At 47.5% G+C, this 21,572-nt stretch overlaps 1 protein-coding gene across 13 annotated transcripts in view; it reads right to left on the bottom strand.

The window, feature by feature from the left end:
- Positions 1-21,572, bottom strand: part of PLEKHA6 (pleckstrin homology domain containing A6) — a 125,704-nt gene that overhangs the window by 93,924 nt on the left and 10,208 nt on the right. Inside the window, exon 1 of one of the 13 annotated variants that reach the window (XM_061187460.1) lies at positions 512-581. The exons of 11 other annotated variants lie outside the window; for them this stretch is intronic. The gene's annotated coding sequence lies outside the window, so the exon portion shown is untranslated. Of the gene's footprint in view, positions 1-485; positions 582-21,572 lie in introns of those variants that run through there. One more of the 13 variants, XM_061187461.1, reaches the window with a different exon arrangement.

Raw genomic sequence — 21,572 nt, 5'->3', positions numbered from 1 at the left:
CACCGCCCAGGCTGGTCCTCCCCTACCACTTCCTGCTGCTGCAGCTCGCAGAGCTCCTGGGAGAGGAGACAAGACTGAGGGAGAGGGGACGCAGAACTCAGAAGGGAAAGGAACTGGACAGGTACGACGGGGTGTCTGCAGAAGCCTTTAGAAGGGAGGAAGTAGAGGGGTGAGCACCAGAACTGGCACATTCCAGAGCTCAGATCTGCCAAGGAAATAACTGAGTACAAGGGAGAGAAGAGAAGAAGAGAGCAAGGGAGAAAGAAAGCAGCGGTAAAGAGGGAGGCGAGAGAGATGGGGTGGGGAAGGTTCCAGAGGCCCCCAGGACCACATAACCAGAGCCATGGGTCAGCCAACTGCCCACCCCACTCCCGCAGCCCTGGCCTCCAGGGTCCCAGCGGCCATTCCCAGCCCAGTTTGCTCAGAGAGAGCTCCCTGCCTCACTGGCCCAGGACGGGCATGCAGGAGCCAGCTCTCGGACACACCTCGTGGCCCCATGGTCCTCTCCTACCTCCTGGCAGCCTGCTCCTGGAGAGAGACAGCGGACTGACCCACCTGCCTCCTGAGGGGAGGAGTGCCAGGGGCCGGCTCCACCTCAGGCCAAGTGGCCAATCAAGGGAGTCTGCCAGAGCCCGCCCTTTTGGGACACACTGCTGAAGGGGACACGGGATTAACCTAGCGTTCATCCAAGGTGCCTGTTCCATATTCATGCCCATGCTGGGCGGTCACAAGATGACCGCCTCCTACCTCCTCACGCTCACTGACCTTCAGGGACCACAAGACCCAAGGTTACCTTGGAGTCAACCTCCACCAAAGCCAGGAGAGCAGGCATCCATCCTCACCCTTTAGGCCCTGAGCAAGTGGACCACAAATTCCCCAACGGAGAGTCGAGGGACCTTGCAACTAACCCCAGAGGCAGCGCCGACTCTGAAACTCAAATCCTGGCTCTGCCACTTGCTGGCTGCGACCTAAGGCAAGTCACTGAGCAGCTCCAAGTCTTCGTCATAAAGTTACCGTGATCCTTTTGCTCAGCCCGTGCCTGCAGAGCGATGGGAGCATGCGCTGAAGGGCAAGAGCGCTGGACTTGTAGAGGAAGCCACGCTCTATAAATGCGACGTGTCATTACCATAAACAAAGTTCTCGCCACACCGAGGAAGGAGGAAGCAGGTTTCGGTCAGGCTCTGCAGCTCCATCCCAAAGAAGGATAAGGCAAATGACAAACCAAGTCAGAGAACACTGAGGCCTCCAGGCCTCAGCACCTTACGCAGAAGAACAGAGGTCCCCCAGCCCCATCAGAGGGAAAATGCAGGCACAGGAGAGTCAGGAAGGATGGCAAGTAAGGGATGGGGCAGGGTAGCATGATCTGGCCCTGGGACTGGTATTTGTGGGTTGACCAGGGTTTCTCTAACCATCAGGCTTGAGCTAAAGCACAGTGGCTTGGAGGAGCAGGCAATTCATACCCCAAGGGTCGCTTCTCCTTTACTTCTCCAGGGAGAAAGCTGTGGGCTGCAGGAACTTCCACGGGGAACTGGGGCTCAAACCCAGGTCTCCAAGAGTTCTCTGCCTCTCCTAAGAATAATGCTATAAATAATCATCTCTGACGTTTGCACATTGCTCTTTATATACACAGACTGTTTCCCATTGCAGCTTCACAGAACCCAAAGGAGGGAAGCCTTACATTGTTATCCCTATTCCTCAGCTGATTAAACAATTGGGGCTCAGAGGGGATAGTGAGTAATCTGAAGTTACACATCTTAGGGAAATGCCAAAGGCAGGACAGGAACCCCATCTCTGTCTCTCAGAGCCTGTTTCTCTCCCCTCAGGCAGCCCAGGGCCTGGACCTCAGGAGGCAGGATAAACACTAAATGGGGAGGACAGGTCCTGCTCTCTGGGGGGGGGGGGCCCTGGTCCTACTCTTCAGCCGCTCTGGGAAGAGCTCCTTTGAAGGGCTACCTCAGCCAAGAGTTAGCAACCTACTTCCAGATCGGGCAAGTTCAGGGGCCTCAGGGGTTAAACACAGGCTGTTCTATGGCAAGTTCAGGGTTTCACTGGCAATAAATTCCCTTAAAAATTTAAGAAATGTCCACTCATCTAGCTCCTGATCGACAACAAATTCTTCCTCAGCCTATTCAAATTACAAAGTCCTTCTGAGGTTTTGAGTTCTGAGAGGTCCAGCCTTGAGCCATTTCTCCCCAGCATTTGAACATAAATGGGCAAGAGTCATATGATGCTGATCGTGGCAGAGGTGGAGGAAGATGAGAATCCCCCGTCTCTAGAGCCTTCCCTGGGAGCAGGCTCTATGCACTAGACATGCTTCAGCCCAGGTGCCAGAGAAAGCTCTCACGAGGCAATCATGCATCTGGGCAGGGGAATAAGACAAACAGCATAGCTCCCCCCATCTCAGAGGGAGAAGCCAAGTGGGGGAGGCAATAAGGTGAGTTGTAAGCAAAGTCCCCTTTGCATCCTGTTCAATGAAATCTTAAATCTTTGAGCTAAAAGAAAGAGGCAATAAAAGCTCCCGACCATCCAAACAACTTTTCTAATTATCCCTGAAATACATTTGCACTCCCCGTAAAGTCACCATTGGAGGAAGGCTCTGGGCCTGCCATTCTAGACTTGGTCTGATGAGACCACCTGTCTAGGAAACAGACAGAGACACTTTCCTCCTGGACTCTTTCATTCCCCTTGGCCCCCAAAGGGTTAACCAACAGACAACTCCCACAACCCCCACCCCCTTCCCAGCCAGGCAGGGAAAGCAGGATGGCTATGGAAGGCTGGGGCAGCTGGTGGGGCTGGGGGTGTGTTGAGCTTGGCCTCAGCCCAGCACTGCAGACAGCTCTACTCAATGTATAGACACCCAGGCTGGGCCCCTTGGACCAAGCTCCTCCCTTCCTTCCCCACCAAAGAAAGGCTCTAGAGAAGGCCCCTCTTGGGGGAGGAAGTGGGGAGAGGGAGGCTGTTTTTCAGGATTAGAGTCTGAAGGAGGATTCCATCTCTCAAATGGTTGCATCTTTGAGGCTGCAGTGGGCAGCTACACCCTTCTCTGCTCTCTGCCAGAGAAACCGGATTAAGGCAAGAAGACACTCAGGAAACACTGGGTAGCCCCAGTTCGAGGGACGGCAGTGCCAGAAAGATGGTGCCAGTTTTGATGAGCAGAGACAAAAGTGACCTTGGAAGAAAGCTGACAGACAAGGAATCATGTTACTCCCCCACTTCCCCTCTTCTGTGTCGGCAGGAAGGGGGGACGGAAGGGCCAGCTGTTCTTAGCCATGCAAGGGGAACGATGGTACATATGTGACGTAGGCATATCTGCACCTTCTTTTCAATCTCCCACACCCCCAAGCCACTGCTCTACCACAGTCCCCTGTCACCTCACCTCAATGACTTTGATGGCCAGCAAACAATTCTGCTGGGTCACTTTAAGAGGTGCTTCTAAGCTGTTCCAGGGGGACACCTGATCCCTCCCCTGAGAGCTCACCTTTCCTGAGTCCTACTGTTCTAACAAACGACTAGCACCCAGAGCACAGGGCAAAATCTCCTACACGTGGGGATGCAAACCTCTCTAGTGTCAGAGGAGCTTTCCAAGGGGTCCTGTACCTAATCTCCCATCTGGTCCCATATGCCCTAACCCTAACCTTAACCCTAATCCTCCTGCCTCCACTCACCAATTCAAATTTATCCTAAGACTTGGATTTCCAACCTCACCCCCTAAGCCCCTGAAATAGCTCTCGGTTTGTCATCAGAAACTTCCATCACCAACAAATCTTTCCTGTCCATGATGTTGTCATTAAACTACAGACTTAAACATGACCCAGGAACCCACCTGAACTATGTAATCCTCAGTTCCATTGCCCTGGAGATGAAAGAGTGCTTCTGAATCTGGTCTCCCCCACTTCCACACCCCACTCCCCCCCTTCCCCTCTTCAAATGATAATTCAGTCATGCCCTGGCTCATAAACCTTCAATGTATCTCTACTGACTACAGGATAGAAGCTAAACTTCTTAGCTCGAGATGCAAGGCCTTATATAATCCAGCCCCAATTTGTCCAATATGATCTTCTACTTCCACCCTACAACCAAAAGCATAAATTTCCTGTAAGTGTTACAAGTCACTGTGCCAGAGGAATCCAGTAGAAGGAGAGATCACTTCTGGCTAAGGCCATCAGGCCAGACTTCATGGAAAGTGTCTGTGTGTGTGTGTGTGTGTGTGTGTGTGGTGGGAAGTAGTATTCAGAATCATGCACTGGACCAGCTTGTAACTGGTCTGCCCTCCTCCTCCTTACTTCACCCCCCCATCATGAGTTGGTAAGCAAAAAGGACATACATGTGGATGCAGGAAATGCTTTTTTTGCACTTGAAGATCTGTCAAACTCCAGGCATCCAGGAACAGAATCAGACTGGAACAGAATCACAAAAGCTAGCAACTGCCTGTGACAAGCCTCCTGCTACTGCTGGCCCAGAGTGATAAAGACAGCAGGGTATAGAGAGGCCTCCTCCATGGCTCCTGCAGGGTGGTTTGCTAATAGGGCTTCCATTTCCCCTCTCCTCAGCCCTGTGGCCCTACCAAATACCTAGCATCATGAGGAAAGAAGAACCTGAGGCAGGGAGGAAAGAATTTTAAGTAACTCCCGTCTCTCTGTACTCCCAGCCTTTTCAGTTTGGATCTTTGGAGGGAAGGGTATGAGAAGAGTTAAGAAAAAATAAATCCAACCTTCTCTGCCATCTGCGATTCTGGCAACTCAATGCTATATATCAGTGGCCAGGCAAGGGGGTGGGAGATGAAACTGAGCTTGGAATGAAGGGACAGAAGACCAAACCAGACTAGTGGACGCCTGGACTAGCCAGCTCCTCCCTTCCTAGGCAGCATCGCCAGCCAGAGAATGATGAGGCAATCTCCTTTCAAGTTTATATAATAATTCACCCAGTGAAACATCACCACTGTATAATCATCCTGAATGGGATACTTGTATGTGATGAGACAGAGAGAGACCAAAAACTGGAAACAGGGCAGAGAGGTGAAGAGAACACGTGAGCATGAGGATAAGGAAAAAGAAAGAGAACTAAGGAGCTCTTGTTGGAATTAATTTTCAAAGACCAAACAAAAGCAATTAATGTGGAAGAGTGGAATCCCCATGCTCAGCTGCTCTAGGGGAAGCCACCTGGGTGACTGGAGCCCTGGCTGCCAGCACTATGTTTACAAAGAAGGTGGGAGGGTGCACACCAGAGGAAAATCCAGGGGAAATGACTCCCAAGTGCTCCAGGGGGAGGGGAGGAGTAATTGGGAAGCATGTTCCAGAGCAGTTATGTATGTGCTGGCGAACAATGCACACACACAAAGATGTTAACAGGGCAGTTCCATCAACTACACCGCTAGCCATAAAGGCATCCCAAATGTACAGAGTGCTTGTCAAACCCTCCCAAACAAGAAGTCATGTATGACAGGCAACATGGAGTGAATGCCTACTCTACACCAAGCACGGGATATTTGGCATGTCTTATCTCCTTTCATCTAAACAACCCTATGAGGTAAGTGTTATCCTCCCTGTTTTATAGATAAATTAAGGTTCCAAGAGGTTAAGTGTACAGGAGAGAACATTTGCCCCAAGTTCCCAAAGACCTAGGCTCTACAATTTTCTACCTCCGTGACCCAGTGATTGTCACTTTGGACATATTATTTAACATTTCTAAACCTCAGCTTTACCATCTGTAAAATAGGGATATCACTACATACTTCCCAGGTTGTTGTAAAAATTAAATAAGATAATTCATATAAAGTTCCACATACTAAGTTCAGTAAATGTTTGTCCTCTTCCCCTACCCCTGCTTTCATTAAGATAAATAACTCATTCATTCAACAGACAATGGAGTGTCCAATGTATGAAAAGGGGGAAGGGAATGGAATTTTGGAAGCCCTTTTTCCATGCCAGGCACTTTACTAGGTCTTTAGGGTAGGGTGTGGAGGTTAATAAGAAGAATGGGACAGGAGTTTACAACCTAACAAGCCAAGCCCATAAATAACTGAATGCTATGATGTGTGATAAGAGCTGTGTAAGACAAGGGCAGACACAGATACAGAGCCTTGGGAGTTTAGAAAGGGAAGAGAGGAGGGACCAGGAAGAGAGATATGACGCCTTTGGGGCCACCAGGGAAGGCTCTGAGGAGAGATCACACGACTTCTAAGCCTGAGAATGGGCAGGATTCAGAGTGGAAACCAAGGGGCCAGGTCTCTCATATGGCCTTTCCGAAGGCAGAAGCTAATAGGATTCATAGGATACTAATCAGTACATGCTTTCCGTCTTTAAGAATAGAGATCAAAGATGGCTACAAATTGAAGGATAGAGACTGCTCCACCTCCCCTTGCATCTGGGTGCGCCCATGACTCAGTCTGACCAATGGAATGTAATAGAAGTGACGTTGTGTGACTTCTGAGGTTAGGGCATGAGAAGCCTTAAAGTTTCCACTTGGGTCTCTTGGAATACTCTGTCTTGAGACACTCCTTCTGGGAACCAACTGCCACACTGAGGGAAGCCCAGGTCACATGGAGAGCCCACATGTAGGTACTCAGGTTGACAGCCCCAGCTGAGCTCCCAGAGGACAGCCATGTGAGGAGTCACCTTGGCTGTCTGGCCCAGTGCAGCCCTCAGATGACTGCAAGGACAGGAGACAACCCAAGCAAGCACCTAGCTGAGCCTGGGGAACCCAGAGAACCCTAAGGGAGCAATCACTGTTGTGCTAAGCCGCTACCCTTTGGGGTGGTCTACTCTGCAGCACTTCTTGCCAGAGCATTAAGTCTCCACCTCACTAACCTGGGCTGTTACTAGGGAAGTTGGAGCAAGAATCCTACTAGAAATGGATGGGAAAAGAGGTGAGAAGAGAGGGAGAGGGAGGGGAGGGAATCGGTTAAACTCTCCCAGTAGCCTCCAGCTCCCCACTCCCCTCAACTCTTCCCAACATGATGCCAGATCAATATAACTCATAATTCAATTTACCCACTGGGAAATAACCAGGAGAAAAAATCAGTAACATATAAAGATGTTTATAGCAGAGCTATTCATAATAGCAACCAACTGGAAACAGCCTAGATTCCCAGTAATAAGAGAAAAGCAATACAGTAATGGAATAACATGACAGAATTATTTATAGCTATTTAAAATGAAAAATTTACGGACCATCATCATATCTGGACGTGTTTGGATAAAATAACATTAAACAAAAAAATGCATGGCACAGGACAATAGCTACACACTAATTATAACTATGTTAAAATATTAACAAAGATCAGAGGGGCCCATGGAATAAAGCATATAGTTTAGTATTTACTTACCCTTGTTTTAGGCAAAGTTGATTAAGGTACTACTTTCTAAAAAGCACCAATTCAACCTTACAAATCCTAAAAATAGGGTCATGACTGCATGGGAATTAGGAAATGATATTTTGGAAGATGTTACCCAGGGGATGTGGGTAAAACCCTGGGGGGAGGGGTGGGGGCTAGATGACAGGAATGGAGCGAGTGGGATGGAGCTGTGGCATCTCTCCAGTAGGGGAGCTGAATGTTAGGAAACAAACCCTCCGTGTTTGCTAACACAGTGCAAGGAGAAGGACTCCCACAAAAGACACCCATTATCCCATAATTATTGTCTCTCGTGCCTGCAATTAACGGCTGTCTGAGAGGCGCTGCCGGGGTAAATAAATGTTCACCCGCATTAGAGTCAATCAGCCAGCTGAAGCGCCAATTAACAAGCCCACTGCAGAGACACTCCCCGTATCCAGCGGTGGTACCCAGCAGTGACCGTGGGGAGGAAGGGGATGGGACAAGATGACACAGATCTTGGGCACACTCCTACCCCAGAAGCAGTGAAGGGATGCTCAAAGCAACATCTTGAGCCCCAGGGTAGAGGCCAGTCTTGCCCCAAATAAGCCAAGCTAGGCAAGCCAGTGCTTTGACCCCCAGTGCCACGTCAGAGGAGTCTGATGCATCCATGTGTTGCCAGCAAGATTCCCGGGAGCTGCCACAGCTGCAACTTGGGGTGGTTTTTGGCCTATGGGAGCCCATGAAGGGAAAGACCTGTAAGAGAAGGCCTCAGAGGTGCTGTCACCTCCTGAGTTACAAGGGGACATAAAGAGAGGACAGAGAGGAATCAGACAGGGAGCCATCTTGTCCAGCTGATGCTGAAACTGACTTACACTGGCCTTTGGCTATTTTTCTTAAGCAGCAAGCTCCGAAACACAGGAAAGTAGCTAATGTCAGAGAAGTCAAAGATAATTCTTTTGTCCAGAGGAGAAGGGCAGGAGAGCGAGTGGCTGATACGAGGCATCTCAAGTCCTCTCCCAGGGATTTGGGGAAGACAAGGGTACCCTACGGTTCTGCGTGGCCTGCCCAGCACCTGGCCACTGTGCTACACCGGCACACCAAGCCGTCTCTCCTACCACAGACCCAGCCAGTATTGCTCAGGCTGTGGGACCAGAGGCCCCAGAAGATGCCTATCAGGCTGCCAGGGAGCCTCTGAGATCGGAGCGGCAGATCATGCAGTTAGAGATATCTGGTCCAGGCGTTCTCAATACTGGCTTCACAAGAGAATTACCTAGAGAGCTTTTTAAAAATACATTAGTACCTGGGTACCACCACAGACCAACTGAATCAGGATCTCTGGGGGAGAGGGAAGGAGGCCCAGGCACATGCATTTCTTTAAGGCACCTCAGGGATCCTGATGACTACTCCAATTTCCTCAATTACAAATGAAGAAACAGGAGTCTGGGACGGTAATACCCTGCCAAAGGTGACAAAAGCAGCAGGGAGCAGAGCCAGAGCTCAAACCAACTCATCTGACTGCAGGATGCAGCTCTTGCGCTCAGTAAGGCTGGCTGAATGAATGAATGAGCACTACAGGGGTCTGTTCAAGATCCTGCTGTGTTCCACGGTTTCATCCACAAATTGCATAAAGACTCAGAAGGCAAGGCTACCAGATTTGCTCCTGACAAGGCCAGGAGGGATGGCTAACAAATTTATGGCAGAATCAAGATTCCACATACTGAAATACTGGCCTAACACTGACAAAAATGAAATATTGGGTTGGCCAAAAAGTGCCTTTGGTTTTTAAGTCAAAATACAAGACACATTTTTCATTTTCACCCAGAACTTTATTGAACAACGTATTCACCCTCTTGTTCCACTATCTTCTGCCATTTTTCAGGCAACTTCATAATTCCATCTTCCCAAAACTTTTTATCTTTTTGAGCAAAGAACTGTTCCAGGTGCCTTTTACAGTCTTCCGGAGAATTGAAATTGTTTCCATTAAGAGAATTTTGTAAAGACAGAAATAAGCGGAAATCTGAAGGTGCAATGTCTGGCGAATACGGCGGATGAATCAGAACTTCCCAGCCAAGATGTAACAGTTTTTGCCTACTCATCAAAGAAACATGCGGTCTTGTGTTATCCTGATGGAAGATTATGCGTTTTCTGTTGACTGATTCCGGACGCTTTTCGTCGAGTGCTGCTTTCAGTTGGTCTAATTGGGAGCAGTACTTGTTGGAATTAATCATTTGGTTGTCCAGAAGGAGCTCATAATAGAGGACTACCTTCCAATCCCACCATATACACAACATCACCTTCTTTGGATGAAGACTGGCCTTTGGTGTGGTTGGTGGTGGTTCATTTCACTTGCCCCACGATCTCTTCCATTCCACATTATTGTACAGTATCCACTTTTCATCGCCCGTGACAATTTGTTTTAAAAAACAGAACGTTTTCATTACGTGTAAGTAGAGAATCTCATGTGGAAATACAGTCGAGGTTTTTTTCACTTAACTTATGTGGAACCCAAACACCAAAGAGATGAACATAACCAAGCTGGTGCAAATGATTTTCAACGCTTGATTTGAATATTTTGAGTATGTCAGCTATCTCCCACATGGTATAACATTGATTGTTCTCAGTTAATGTCTTGATTTGATCTCTATCAACTTCAACTGGCCTACCTGCCCGTGGAACATCATCCCGCGAGAAATCTCCAGCACAAAACTTCGCAAACCACTTTTGACACGTTTGATCAGTCACAGCACCTTCTCCATACACCGCACAAATCTTTTTTTGCGTTTCAGTTGCGTTTCTACCTTTCTTGAAATAATAAAGCATAACATGCCAAAAATGTTGCTTTTTTCCTTCCATCTTCAATATTAAAATGGCTACACAAAAATTCACCAATTTTGATGTCTTTTTTAAAAGGAAGGTTAATATGACAGCTGTCACATACAATCTAACAAATTGAAGTTAGAGACAACTAAGTGCTACTAGAGCCATCTTACGGAAAAAACTGAATGAACCTTTTGGCCAACGCAATATATCATAAATGTAAAACCCTACACTTATCATTTAAAAGATTCCAATTGTACATATAATTCAAAGCTTTGAAATATGCTCAACAGCTTGTGACTAATAAAATGGGGAAACACAAATACAATCTATATATTTTAAAAAAATGCATGAGTGTTTTATAAAAACCCTATTATTGGCAGTCCAAGAAGCAAACAGGGCATGTAGACAGTTAGTGATCAAATATCCTGGAAATAGTTTTATGCCTGTCCCTAGAAGCCTCGTCAGTAAGACTGATTTCAAGATCTTGGAAGACAGAATTCTCCCCACCTCACCCTCATTCCTACCCCAAGTTGAATAATGTAGACCAGTACCTCTCAAATTTTAATGTGCATATGAAACTCCTAGGGGATCTTGTTAAATTCAGATTCTGATTGTGTAGGTCAGGAGTGAGGCTTGAGATTCTGTATTTCTAACAAGCTCCCAGATGATGTAGAGGCAGCTGGCCTATAAAGAGTAAGGATTTACAGGGTCTCAAAGGTTTACCTGTGAAACCAGGCACTCTGAATACGTTTGGGGCATCTGTGTCCCCTCCCCTATAGCCCGGGAACCCTGAGAAGTGGAGGAGCTGAATTTGGAGGTTAGGAAGTTCCAACAGTACTTGCTCAGCTCAGCTCACTTGATAAGCAAGTCTGCATCAGATGAGCAGAGAAGAGTGAAAGAGACCCACTGAGAGAGAAAAGACCCATGGTGGGGGTGGGGTGGGGATTTTATTTCAGACCAGTGTGGGTCAAGGTATTTTCCAAATAGAACACCAGATATAGAGTAGCATTATAAAAACGACCAGACTGCATCAATGAGGGTTCATGTGTGAGTGGAACAAATGTGAAGGGACGCTCTGGGCTCCCCTTGACACTGGCCTTCCCTCTAAAGCAGATCACATCTTTTATGTAGAAGAGGGGAGACCTAAACCTAACAGCGGTCCACGGGAAAATAACCTGAGGATTTCAGCCCAGTGAGCCCAATTTAAACACCGGTGATTTGCAAACTGAGTCTGATATAATAGAAAGAGATGGTCAAGCAGAGGGCATCAGAGTCCCGCTGAACAGACAACATCTGGAATACTGTGTTCAATTCTAGACAATTTATTTTAAGAGAAGATAAAAAGCTACCATGCACGGAGTGGCTTGTAGTTGCCAGGTCCTGTTCTAAGCCTTTTACATGTGTTAATTCATTTAGCCCTCTCAACAACCCTATGAGGTAAGTACCATCATTATCCACATTTTACAGATGGATGAACTGAGGCTCGGAGAGGTTAGGATTATAACCAGGGTCACAGAGCTGATGAGTGTGAAGCCAGGTGCAAACTCAGGCAGATGAATCCTGGAGCTTATGTTTTCCCACTGTGTCATATTGTCTCTTAACACTGGTCTGACTCTTGAAATGATGACAAACAAGTGAGCTCAGAAAAGAATGATCAGGATGGCCAGGATGCTGAACTAGAACCAAAGGGTGGATGGTAGAGAAGAAAAGCTTGAGTTCAGCATCAAGGAAGGATGTGAGTTGAAGCTGTCCAACAGTAGAAAAAGCTGCTTCACAGAGCAGTGCTCCTAGTCACTGGGGGTTCAAGCGATGCTGGCTGATCACAAGTCTGGGGTGCTGCTATTTGGAGGAAGTTTGGACCAAATGAAAGGTTGCTTCCAAGCCTGAGACTCTAGGTCCCTCTCCTGTCTTGGTCCCTCCATCTGGAAAAACAGGCTCTGACATCTGAGCACAGCGTTTATAATGAGCTACATTTAGCCCAGACTTGCCCACAGATTCTGGTGTATGTGATGGAGAGAAAGTGACAGCTATGCCCAGACTACAACTTGCCTAGGATGCCTGTAAACTGAGCCAAAGGAAGGATTATGGCAAATATGCAAATGAGCTCCTGCTGACACCTCCTTCCCCTGACCTGTTACCATCTCAGGAGGTTCTTTTGGGAGTGATAAACTCCTCTAAACTGGCTGAAAATAGCTCACTCCTTCTCAAAGAGATAATTAAAAATATAGAGAGTCATCATAAAAAGTATGAAAGAGGTCAGTGTTTCCTAACCCAAATTATACTTTGGGCCAGCACCTTATCTACATTATCCAAGTACCCCAGAAGTGAGTGATGAAGCCACGTCTCCAAGAGGAAAGGCAGAGAAGGATGGATGAAATACGATCAAACTCCACCCTGCAAATCCTTCAGCCAATAACTGGCTCTAAACCAGAAGGAAGAGAAATCATCTGAAATCTCAGCCCACAAAAGGACCTGGGCTGAGAGCATCTTCATATCTTACTCTCTTGCATGTTGCCCCATCCCAAGGATAATGCCCAGGGAAGGTGGGGGAAGGTATGTATCAAGCATCTACTATTTCAAGACACTATGCTAATTACTGTGGGGAAATACAAATTTATCAGAAAGACATATGTGAAAGAAAATATTTCAGAGCAACTTCTATTTCCAACTGGCTGTTTCAGCCAATGAAAGGACACTTTTGAAAATATAACTTAATAAGTACACAAGTGTTGATGGCTTGGCCTTGGTTCTGACAACACCAGATTTGGAAGATGCTGGGCCCGATCAGGATGCTTTCCGTTTAGATTCAAGAAAGTCCTTTCTGGGGTCTAGACACTCTCTAAGTCGCCACACTCTGCCACTCCGCCTCCAGAACAGCTGACCAGAGGCAGCCCATCAACACGTATCTGAGCCTGGCCCTGTCCATGCCGATCCAGGCTTCCTTTCTCAGACCTCGGCCCCACTCCCGTCAAGGCTTCCCTCCACTGGGAACCTTCTCCACACTCCCCATCGCCACTGTGCCGGAGGTCTCAGTTTCTCCCTCTTCTGCCTGCTTTCTTCACATCTGGGATCTGCTGCCATGAGGCAGGTCTGTGGGATCTACATCTTGGTCCCCCTCAAAACCCATGTGCATGCTGCCCTGGGTATAGCCTCACCCACAGCACAAGTCCTAGAGAGCTGACGGACGTGGCTGGTGTGACAAGCGTCACCCTGAACAGGACAGCAGCATCAACCATGACCCCTCCTGTTCCCTCTTCTCCCACCCCATGCCCTGCTCCCTGCCCCTGCGGCAGGTTCCCTACACAAACACTCCTTTCTGGGATGAATCACTCGACCTTAATAGTGGGATCAGAGGCATTAGGAAAAGTAAGCTCACCCAACTTCCCCCATCTCTCTCCACACTCACATTTACACACACACACACACACACACACACACACACACACAGAGAAAGTAACTACAATGATGGGGATGTTGGGGAAGGGCAGAAACACCTGGGAGTGGAGTACAGGGGAAAGAAGAGAAGGAGCTAAGCCCGCCCTGCCGGCTGCCACCAGAGGGTTAAGTTGGTTTAAATGAGGACATTGGTTTCTGGATTCAGAGAAGGCCCACACTGCTAAAGGAGGCTATGGCTCCTGGAGGAGCTGCTGCCTGGTTAGATAATGCCCTCCTCCAGCTCTATGTGGGCCAAGGGGGCTGTAAGGACCAGCACCGCATATGGTCCCTGATTCCCCCTGCAGCTCAGCTCTGCCTTCAAGCCTTCTCCTCAGCATCTCTGTGACTTTCTTTCTACATGGTCTGAAGGGCTGCCAGCAGCTGACAGCCCCTTCCTACATGCACATGAACCTGTAAGTAACACATGCACACACCCTCACTCCTCCAGAGGAAGCAGCATCTACCTCCTGCCCCTCCCAGGACACAGGGTCTGGGCACCTGGGGAAGGCCAGCAGGGCAGCCCTGAGAGGCCGAAAATGAGCCGTGACTGTTGGGGGTGTCATAACAAAGTAGAGGAAAATAATCACATCTTCCCCCCCTCTCACTCCCACCTCCATTATCTCACTATCTCTGGCTAATATGCATGCATTCAAACTTGGGTCACATGAGGGGCAGAAAACCATAAATCCCAATTCTGATTCCTCCTCCACTTCTCAACGTGGTCTCGGATGAGTGGCCCATCATCTCAGAAATATTAGATTCTTCATAAGTAAAAAGGGGTAATCAAGTCGCCCTGGACAAGCTACTATAGAGCATACTGGGCATACATAGAATACACAGATGCAGAGATAAGGGGTCCCTACAAGACACATGTTCATCCAACTCCCACGTGAATCAGTTCATCTTACGAGACACATGTTCATGCAACTCCCACGTGAATCAGTTCATCTTCAAGCACTGAACACAGTCTCCTTGTATGATCCCAAGGCATCAGTTCTCCTGACTGGAAACCCACCATCTCTCAGCCTCTATTCACCCAGCCTCAGAAAGAAACACACCCCCACTTGAGCCCCAGCAGAATTCCTAGTCACATACCCACTGCCCTGGCCCAAGGCCCTGAATCCAGCAGCCTGGCCACGAGGGGTCGGGGTCGTGGATGCTCATCACATTGGCCACCGAGTCAGACAGCATGAAGCCTAGAGGACCAGGACAGAGGCTTGAAGCCGGCCTTCTCCTCCCACAGCTGCAGCCCCACCACTGCTCCCCAGGCCTCCGTTCAACACCAGGCAGCCTGTGCGGGAGGGGCTGCGTAGACGCTGCAAAGGGAACACACCCAAACGGAAACGAAGCGCCTCAGATGTGAGCACCTTGCTCTGCTGTTTGCAAAGGGTAGAGTCCACGCCGGAAGAGGGGGACCGGCCCGTCTCCAGGACGGGAGACACAGGTCCTGGGACACGGAAAGACAGGCACGTTCTCACAGCACAGCTGAAAACGGAACCGAGCCCTGTGAACTCCTCCACACACTCTGATTCTTACTCTGGGCCTGATCTTGAATCTGTCACAAGTATTCACAGGGGCAGCCTTCTGCCCAGGGCCGTGCTCCTGGGGTTCAACACTCCTCACCTCTGGGTACTAAGCGCTCCCCAACCTGAGCCTACTCTGTGGTCAAGGCCGTACCTGAGCGGCCTCCTGCTATTACTTCCTTCGTCACGCTGGAGATGGACAATTAAAAACTGGCTTTTCCTGGGCCTCGCTTAAGGCTTTCCTATCAGAAAATCTCCCAGGAGCCTGGGCCTGTAGGCAGCCCCAGGACCCTGACACAGGCTCAGCGCCCAGGAAAGCTCGTGAGGGGCGGCTTCAGTGCAGCCAGGCCCACCCCCCTCCTCGCCCCTTCTCCCTCACAGACGCAGAGGGAGCACCCAGACCGCTTCAGGCTCAGCCTCATCTTTCACAGCACCCTCGGCACCTAGCAGACAAGAGGGACAGAGGCCTAGGCTCAGCTCTAGGCCCTCATTTGGGATCTTTAGAGCCTGGTTTCTCTGTTTGTAAGAGGAATCCTCCAATTCCTCTTGCAGCAAGAATGAAAATGGGCAACAGATTCAGCACAAAGACCCCCTTTCAAGCCTTGCCTCTGCGACCCTGGGCCAATAGTATGACCTCTGATCTGCGACCCTGGGCAGGTCATATGATCTCTGAGCCTCAGTTACCTCGCGGATTGCAATTGTAAGGATCCAACCAGACAACCTCACAGATGGAAGGTGGGAGAAGCCCGAGGTCCTATACGTGCCTGAGGAGCTTTAGTTAGGATTCTCTCCCAGTGTTTCTCAAACTGAAGGCAGTGACCCAAAAGTGGGTATGAAATCCAGCCGAAGGGTCAAGATATCTTTTTTTAAAACAAATAGACCAGACTAGACTCAAATATGACACGAAGCATGCACCACACACAGTAAGGGTATCGCACACGTGTTTGCTGGGTTGTGATGAAAAATGTATTTCTGCTGGTGGCAGTCAAAAATTTCGATTAGGTCCTACTTTGAAAATTTTCTTGCAAATGTTCCCACCTGTATAAACTTGCTTCCTGCCCTCAGAAGATTGGGATGGTAAACACCTTGAGGCTGAGAGCCAGGTCTCTGGGTTCTCAAGAACTCCAACCCTCCCACCCCCTCCCCGCATTGTGCTGGGCTCGGACTAGGGTGGGCCTCCAATACAAGCTGTTCACAGGCTGGAAAGCATCCAATGAATAGAAAATCAGCGAGGAAGGTGAGGGGGGAACCATCATTGACAGTGCCAGGCACTGTCCCAATAAATGTCCCTGAAGGTCTGTGTTAACATTTTACAGATGAGGAAACTGGAGTTCAAACAAGTTAAGTTGTCCGGGGGTGGGGTGACCAGGATGGAGACCTAGGTTTGGACAGTCCATGGCTCCCTCTCTGGACCTCGCTGCCTTTGTCACGGCCTGAGAGAGCTCCTGCGCTACCCTATCAAATCTTCCAAACGTCCTGCATTGCCCAAGATGACTCATACCACAAAATACACATACACACATGGCAGGAAACAACACAACATCCTTTCCTACCTGCCTTTCTCTGGCTTTCCCAGTCCCACGAGGGAGAGAGAAGAGGGCTATGCTGGGGGCATCTGGGATTTCTCTTCCTCTTGGTCCCACCCTTGTCCTTCTCTGCCTCTTTTGAGGCTGATTCCCCCTAGCTCACCATCCCCCTCCCCCCATACTAGCTAAACGGTTACCAGGGCAACCCAGCTGGGAGGCTGCCAGTTACCATGGCAACCCAGCATGGCCGCCAGGCTGCCTTGCTTAGGAAGGTCGGGGACCAGCCGGGCGACAGAGCCACTAGGATGTTGCCTGCAGGAATGGCCCAGACTGAGGGGCCTACGTGCCTGAGGGAATTAAGTTCCTGCTGTAGGGGGCTACTACTTAGTTTCCCATGAGACAGCCTCCCCCAGCTGGGGGCAAGAGCTATAACCAACCTACCCAATTCTGTCACTCAAGCCTGGTAGCCTCCAAACTTTACAGCAGAATTCTGGTCACCTCACCTTGAGGAAGGTTTCTCAGAATGAGCAGCAACTGGCTATCACCCAGCCTAACCCTGGGCCCCCTCACCCTCCTCCCTTTCTGAGCATATCCGGGAATCAGCATGCATGCAACATGTGTGTGTCAGCGTGCAGACGTAGTCTCTCCATGATATATGCTGGTAATAATAACAAGGAAGAGCTACTATTTTCTAGTACTTACTATGTGCCAAGCATGTTCCAGGTACCTTGCCTGAAGTCTCTCCATCGATCCAGGTAACAAACTTGTTATCCCCACTTGGTAGACATAGCAACTGAGACTTGGAGAAGTTAAGGAACCTGTTCAAGGTCACACAGGTATTAACTTGCAGAGCTAAAATGAAGCTGTACAAATCAGCTTCTGAAATTCCTTGAGCCCCTGGCTAGTGTACCTCCTCCAAGTACCCAGCCCGACTTCAAGAAAACATTTTTAACATTTATTAAAAGATTATTTGGTGCCAGATGTTTTATTTACATTATTTTATTTCATTTCATCCTTACCTCCATAAACGAGGTTTTAGTCTCCTCACACAATAGCTTAGGAAACTGAGACTCAAGGATGTTAAGCAACTTTCCCAAACTGATGAGACCCAGCTTCAGGCCCTTCCTCAGGAATCCTTTCCTGACTCTCCAGGGAGACTCTATTGCTCTCTTTCTTGGCCCCCAACAAATGCAACATATGTCTCTATCATACACAGGACAATCATCTGCACACACATCTGCTCCCTTACTAGACTGTGAATTTAAAAATTCATTTTCACAACCTAGTACCTGGTCCATAATGAGCATACAGTAAATGTTTGCCAAAAGAAAGTAATGGGGCTGGGATTCCAAGTCCTGTTCATCTGCCTTAATTCCATGCTCTCTCTACCACATTACCCTGTCTCATTCATTCATTCAGTCAGTCAAAAAGCAGTTATCAAACAACTGCTATGTGCCTGGCTCTGTGTGGAACATCACAAAGGCAAAAACAAATAAGACTATCTCTTGCCTTGAAACAGCCCAGTGTAGTGGAGTGGGGGGGCATGCCTGAGGAGGACAGGAAATAAATGCCCCCCACCAATGCCATCAAAGGCTTTCTCATGACTGTTTCCCCATTGTCTATTTCTTGGGCCAAACTCCTTCCCCTCCAAATCTTTATATATCCAACCAACATTTATCGAGCACCTGATATGTGCCACTGCCTTCAAATCACCCATGGTTTGGGGGAGAGTGAACAAGATAAGAAGACAAGGGAATCAGGAATTATGGGACATCATGAGAAGTGACCAGGAACTAGTGTCCAGGGACACTGGGACCATTTCTCTAATTCTAAAGAACTTCCACATTTGATGTGATAAAGCAATTTCATGTTGCTTTACATCCACACCCACTTCCTACATTAACTCATTTGAACCTCAGTGATGCAGGCAGGGCAGGAATTATTACTCCCATTTTAGAGATGGGGAAACTGAGGCTCAGAAGTGGAAGAACATTGGATTAGAATGAAGGAGCCTGGGTTCTGGACCTCACTTGTGATTCCAACAAGGCTAACTACACTTCCATTAGGACACTCCCACCCCACCTTCCCACCCCACCATCCCTCCTCACCAAAAGCAGATTTTCCTTCCCTGCTATGACCTCTTCAATTCCCCAGCTAGGCAGCTGCACTTTCAGGTGAGGCAAGCGGGCTGGCCTGCAGTCTGTCGATAGCCCATTGATGCTAATGAGGACCCAGGAACCAAGCAAAATCAGAAAAATGACCTCACCACCAGAGGCCAGGTTGAATTTAACAAGCTAATTGCAAGCATTAGGCTAATTAAAAGCAAACTGGCACCTGCAATTATAGACTCCGGTTCTCAGGTAATGATGAGCCAGACTGAGTGGACGTGGTGATGTCAGAGCTAGGGAGGGACCTCACCTCCCGCACAGAGGGGGTTCCCAAGCCCTGCAGGAGGAAAGCCTCAGCATCCATCCATGTTTGTCAGATCAGTGTTGACTTGCCCAGCCCTATATCCTGGGTTCACACAATAAGGACCAACCCTTTACAGAGACTAAATGACCTGGGAGGATTTGACAGTCACCCTGGATACCATCTGCCCTAAACATATTTCCTACTAACCCACCTCGGCACCTGTCTGACCTTTGAGTTAAAGCATTGCCTTCTGATATACATTGTTCAAATACCATGTCTAATAATAACTGACATTTGTGTAATTATTTGCAGTTTACAAATCACTTTCATATGTATTACTCATCTAGCTAATAACTAGGTAAGCAGGTAGTGATACTAACCCCATTTTTCAGACCAAGAAACAAAAGCTCAGCGAGATTAAGCAATTTGCTACAAATCATACAGTTGCTAATTTGGACCAGGATTTGAATCCATGTCTTCAAATTCCAGCTGGGCGTTCTCTCTACACCCCAGCAGGCAGTGCACTGACTCTCTCATGGACCAGAATTAGTTTATCAGATGGACCAGAATTAGTTTATCAGATCAGCTAGTGCTACTTTGGAAAGTGCAAAGAAGGCTCAAAGGAATGGGGAACAGTCTGGGTAGGTTTGAGGGATCAAGAGAGGATGTGCACCTGGCAGCGTGTGAGGGGTTGGGCAGGGGGACTGGGCGGCTGGAGAAGGGGAGCCACAAGACACTAGAGGAGCCAAACTCCCTTGTGAGGCACCTGCTAGAAGAAGCTACAGAGTGTGACATTCCAGGGGATTACCCTGGGAATGGGGAGTGGCTGTCTCACTATGCTCTGTGCTGGTGAGATCAAACCTGGGGTGAAGCACCAGGAGAGCATGAGGAAGGGGGTGGTGGTCACTGGAGGCATCTAGCCTCAAACACGGAGACTTGGGGGATTTGGGGGGAGGGGAATCATGATACTGGCTTCAGATATATATGTTTCTCATGCAAATCAACAATAGTAAGATAATAACAAACACATTAATCACTTACTCTGCTCAGCATGATTCTATGTGGTTTACATATGTGACCTCATTTATCGTCACAAGAAGTCTATGAGATAAGGTACATTATTATCTTCATTTTACAGATGGAGAAACTGAAGCACAGCGAGATTAAATCACGGTCAAGCTCATATCCCTGGTAAGTGGCAGAGCCCAGATTCAACCTGAGTTTGGCCCCATAACTGCGATCTTGACAACTGCACTAAATTGTTTTTTAAAAAAAGACAAAGACTTGAACAAACAAATGACAACAGATGGGACCTTCATACTTTAAAACCTCTTTTTAAAATTTTAAAACTCACTACTAATCAAACAAATGGATTAAAACAATGAAGAAACAATGAATTAAAACAGTGAAAAATTTATAACTGTCAATGTTGATGCTCATGCAAAAAAAGGCATTCTTATACGCAGCTGCTGGGAATGGAAATTAGTACTTTCGAACAAGGAAGTGGCAAAATATGTCAAAATATTTTAAAACGTAGGAATTCCACGTCTGGAAATGTAACCTAAGGAAAAAAATCATTGATATGTGTAAAGATTCAGATATTTATATGTTCATTGTAGCATTGTTTATAAAAATGACAAACTGGAAACACATAGTTTAACATAGGGGCCAATTAAACAAACAAATAAATAGAATAGGTATATAATGAAATACCAGACAGTCACTTAAAAATGATGTTGTAAAAGAATACTTAATGACGTGGAAAAATGCTTTTTATTTAAGTGATAAAAATATATACTTGTTCCAAAATTTTAACAGTATTTTGATAATAAATATAGTCATATGTCTGTGTATGAATTCATAAAAACATATATACACCAAAATGTTAAAATTATACACTAAATCTCTGAGAGAATTACACATAATTTAATCTTTTCTTTATGGGTTTTTCTACATTTTTAATGACTATGTACTACTTTTATACTCACAGAATAGTAATTTTTTAAATGTATACCCTCCATCACATTAATTCTATGTCTTGGGATTTATTCTAAGGAAATAATCCAAAATACAGGAAAAGCCTCATGCACAAAAATGATCACGTTGTGTTATTTGTAAAAGGAAAATAAGGTTAACCACCTAAATGTCCGATACAAATATGATTACATAAAATACATTACATCCAAAGGCTATTATACACTATTTTAAATATGAAGAAAACCATCTTTATCACTGTGGGAAAGAGAGCTGACTTGCTCTGTGCTGCTTCAAAGAATCAAAACCAAAGGGCAGAACACAGAAGCGGGCAGATTTTGATTCCGTACAGAATGTTCTAACCTTGGAGCAGGCAGCCTGGTGAGGTAATGAACTCCCCATCGCTGGAATTATCCAGGCGAGGATGGTGTTCCCCTCAGGGAGGCCACAGAGGGCTGGTCTGGGCTTGGAGGGCAACTGGAGCTGTGGGCGCAGAGCAGGAGCTCACCTGGACTGAGTGATTGCCAAGGAAAGGGTCCCACTCAGCCTATCCTCAATGCGCTTCCTCTC

Source organism: Eubalaena glacialis, chromosome 3, assembly GCF_028564815.1.
Source record: "Eubalaena glacialis isolate mEubGla1 chromosome 3, mEubGla1.1.hap2.+ XY, whole genome shotgun sequence".
NCBI classification, from domain to species: Eukaryota; Metazoa; Chordata; class Mammalia; order Artiodactyla; family Balaenidae; genus Eubalaena; species Eubalaena glacialis.
This window is presented reverse-complemented; position numbering and strand designations above follow the sequence as displayed.